The sequence below is a fragment of the Octopus bimaculoides genome, chromosome 20 (assembly GCF_001194135.2).
Source record: "Octopus bimaculoides isolate UCB-OBI-ISO-001 chromosome 20, ASM119413v2, whole genome shotgun sequence".
Lineage (NCBI taxonomy): Eukaryota > Metazoa > Mollusca > Cephalopoda > Octopoda > Octopodidae > Octopus > Octopus bimaculoides.
In genome coordinates this window covers 32,443,104-32,447,371 of record NC_069000.1, presented here as the reverse complement: position 1 = coordinate 32,447,371, position 4,268 = coordinate 32,443,104, and the positions used below count along the sequence as shown (strand labels likewise).

Here is a 4,268-nt window from a genome sequence, read left to right as displayed (position 1 = left end):
ATATAGTTGAGTAATATTCAATTTGATTTTTGAAATAAAATTAGTTCTTGAAAAAATTTGAATATTATTATTCAATATTAGTTTTACTTATTATTGTTATCGTCACCGTCGTCGTCCTCCTTCTCTTCGTTATCATCACCACCACCATCATCACCATCATCATCATCATCATCATCATCATCATCATCATCAACAACAACATGATTATTATCATCATCATTACTAAGGTGGTCAGCTAGCAGAATGGTTACTGCGACGTGTAAAATGCTCAGCAGCTCTCGTTCCGGCTCTTTGCCTACTGAGTTCAAATAGCGCCGGCGGTCGATCTTATCTCTCCTTATTTCGAGGTCGAGGAAATAAAGATGAATGGAGCAGTACTTCAAATTTTCTGGCATTATTATTATCATTTTAAAAGATTGACAAAAACGAAACTCTTCACAAAGTAAGCAGACAAGATAAAGAGCGCGATGTGATATTTTGAGAGCAAGCCTGTCTTTGTCGTGTTCAAAAAGAGACCTGCATTGCAGAGCGTGCCTGTTACTTTGCTATATTTCTTTTTAGCTCTTTGGTATGACTCTCACGAGATTTTCTTGTGCTTTTTATAGACGCTAGGGATACATGTGCATGTAGGCATACATCACAACTTTCTTATTTGTGCAAAAATATATAACTGTATGTGAAATTATATCAAACACACATGCAGACATTGCTTTGTGGTAAGAAACTTGCTTCACAAACACATGGTTCCAAGTTCAGTCCTACTGCATGGCACTTCGTGTAAGTGTTTTCTACTACAACCTCGAATCGACCAAAGCCTTATGAGTGGATTTGGTAGACGGAAACTGAAAGAAGCCCATCGTATATATATATATATCTGTGTGTTTGTGTTTTGTGCCAGTTTTTGTCCCCACCACCACTTGACACCTGGTGCTAGAGTGTTTACGTCCCTGTAACTTAGCGACCGATAAAAGAAGTACTAATCCTAAGTCCTAGAGTTGATTTGTTCGGCTAAAATCTTTCAAGGCAGTGCACCAGCATGGCCACGGTCTAATTACTGAAACAAGTAAAAGATAAAACATATTAAATTGTGCAGTTTCATTCATGTAGTCCTTCAATCAACTCCATCGGCACATAAGACATAAATTTTAGGGTCTAACGACATAATTAATGGGTTGCTATCTACATCAGGGTCACATCATTTGAATTTTCAGTGAAGATACTCGGCTTGGGTTGGTGAGTTGACATTAGTAGTGTTGGTAAATCGATACTTGTTGCAGAATGATTATACTTCTCCGCGAAGCAGAGATCAAAGCACTTTGACACCTTCTATAATGTCTATGCCTTCATTCACACTGGCATGAAATTTAGGTTGTTTCCCTATATATGTATGCAAATACACAAACATGTAGGTATACATGCACCCGCCCACACACACAACACCACCATACATATAAACATGTGTGTATATATATACATATACATATATATATATGTATATAATCACATATATATATATATATATATATATATGTGTGTGTGTGTGTGTGTGTGTGTGTGTGTGTGTGTGTGTGTGTGTGTGTATAATTATATGTATATATGTACGCGATCTGATCAATAAGCATCCGGACTGTTGCCATAGTAGCAAAGTATGTAGAATAAACCAGCTTGGCACAAATTTACCTTGAACTCTGCTGTGCATGCAGACTAAGGTTTAACAGCTCACTTCCGCTGTTTACTGTACTGCTTGGAAGGAAGGTGTGTAGCGTGTGATCGTCGCATTGACAACGACAGAGAAAGTTCAACAGAGAATCTGCATCAAATGTTGTCAAAAGCTTGGCAATACCTGCTCAGACACCCACGCAAAGTTTTCGAAAATTTTTTTATCATTCTCGGCACAATGAAGGAGATCTTGTGCAACTGAAACCCTAGTGTCTTTTTGGTCAGCTGAAAGTAGTTTTGGCACTCAAATCTCCAGTGATAATGCACTGAACTGAACCGTAACTAATCTGCACACCCTCTGATAACTCATGGATGGTGATTCGTGGATTTCTCCTCACACCTGCCTGTACATTTGCGATATTTTTCTCAGTTCAGCTGGTTACGCGTCTCCCAGAACGTTTGTCAATATCGACATTTTTTTCGGCTATCTTGGAAATGTCTGACCCACTCGTACACTTGTGTGCGGCTCATACACTCCTCTGCATTTTCTGTAACTTTGCGTAGGCCTCTGACCAGGTATCGCCATGACAACTTATTCTGTCATGATCAATGCTACGATCACACGCTACAGACCTTCCTTCCAAGTATTGCTGTAAACAACAGAAGTAAGCTAGAACGTTAAAACTTAATGTGCATGCACACCAGAGTTGCAAATCAGTCTGTGCCAAGCGGCTTTACTCTGCGTATTTTAGCTTGTTACTATGGCAACAGTCCAGATGCATATTGATCAAACCTCGTATATACACACATATATATATATATATATATATATATATATATATATATATATATACACATACATATATATATATATATAAACACTAACATTCTACATTTTATATTTGTGGAGAAAAATGGAGGATCAAAATATACCAAATAGCCAAATTACCAAAGGAGAAAATAGATCAAAAGAATTCTGTTGATTTAAGATGATATAACACATAGAATGGTTCAAAAATACGAAGTAACCTAAGCAATGGAGACGATATGTAGTGAATAATTTAGTATGTGACTTGTAAGCCAAAATTTGGGTCATTATTTTACGATGATACAGTTACGCACAGAAACACCAACCCACACATATATATATATATACATACATGCATATATATATGTGTGTGTGTATGTACATATGTGTGTGAGCGTTGTTTTAATGTGGGTATATGTAATATATACCGAATATAGATTAAATCAGTAAAAGAATATGTAAATATGCATATATAAACACGAGCATAAGCATATACCTTCACACACTCGCATGTACACACAAACCCCCCCCCCCACACACTTATATAAGGGAAATTAAAAATTTATCCTCACTTTCACCAAAACCTTCCTTAGGTTGGCTGTACTGCTTTCAGCGATCGCATGCTGAAATGTGGTTCTCTTATGTTGGCTTAAACGTAGTTTGACTGATCGAAGCAGTTTTCTTGTTTCTTTGGTGGGTGGGGATTGTGTTACCGAGTAAACATTGCCGCTCCGCTGTCAGTGTGTAACGCGGAAGAAGACAGATCAGTGAACCGATTTCTATGGTGACTTAGGAGATAAAATCATCGCTGGATTTCAGTACAATACGAGGACAGCGTTCTACCGCGTAGTACTAAGTATGAGTGTAAGGAGAAGCTTAACAATGACCGGATAAGTGTGAAGAACGAACAGCGAGAAGAACACTCAACTTTGACCTGAAAATTCGATGAATTCGAGATTAACCATCAACGAGAGGGTATGTTCTCTGCAAATTATTTATGGCACTGCACACGAAACCCTCTATGACAAGATTTGCTTCTGTGAAGTCTGTGGGTAATGAGTGCCAAGCGAGCTTACCGGAGCGCGTAAGCACAATTTGAGTTGAGATCTGTCAATGCTTACACGACCGCTGCATCGATGAAGGGGAAACTTATTTTGGAGAGAATAGTTGTAGAAGATGAGACATGAGCCCATCACTTTCAGCCAGAATCTATAAGCATAGTATCGAGTGGAAGCACATGGAATGGCCAGTGGAAAAGAAATTCAAGGTAGAAATTCAACCGTCCGCAGAAAACATAATGCAACCTCTTTTGGGGACAGAAAAAGCCGATAATGGAACATTAGCTGGAAAAGGCGTCTACAGTCATTAATGCATGCTACAGTGAAATACTGACCGAAAAACTAAATCCAGCATTTCGTAGCAAACGCGGGCGTGTATTGTGAAATCAAGTATTAGTTTTCTACGACAATGCATGGCCGCCTACAGCCGTCTACACTGTTGAAACCATTGGAAAACAAGGTTTTTAGTTGCTGGCATACAGGCCAAATCTTTCCCCTTCTAACACCTCTTTGGATGTCTCAGACTTTTCTACAAGGTTGTCGATTTACTGCGGACGAAGAAGTGTAGGAAGGGATGAACAAATGGTTGCGCACTGACCTCGTGCATAAATATAAACAAACTAACATTTGTTATTCGTAAGCACCGAAATGTATATATAGATACAAGATCTTGCTTTTATCTATCTATCTATCTATCTATCTCCCCCCCCCTCTCTCTCACCCTATATATATATATATATATA

General features: G+C 38.4%; 1 protein-coding gene across 1 annotated transcript in view; it reads left to right on the top strand.

Moving 5' to 3' along the window:
- LOC106877702 (putative mediator of RNA polymerase II transcription subunit 26) overlaps positions 1-4,268 on the top strand; it is a 271,412-nt gene that overhangs the window by 217,351 nt on the left and 49,793 nt on the right. The gene's annotated exons all lie outside the window — the stretch shown is intronic.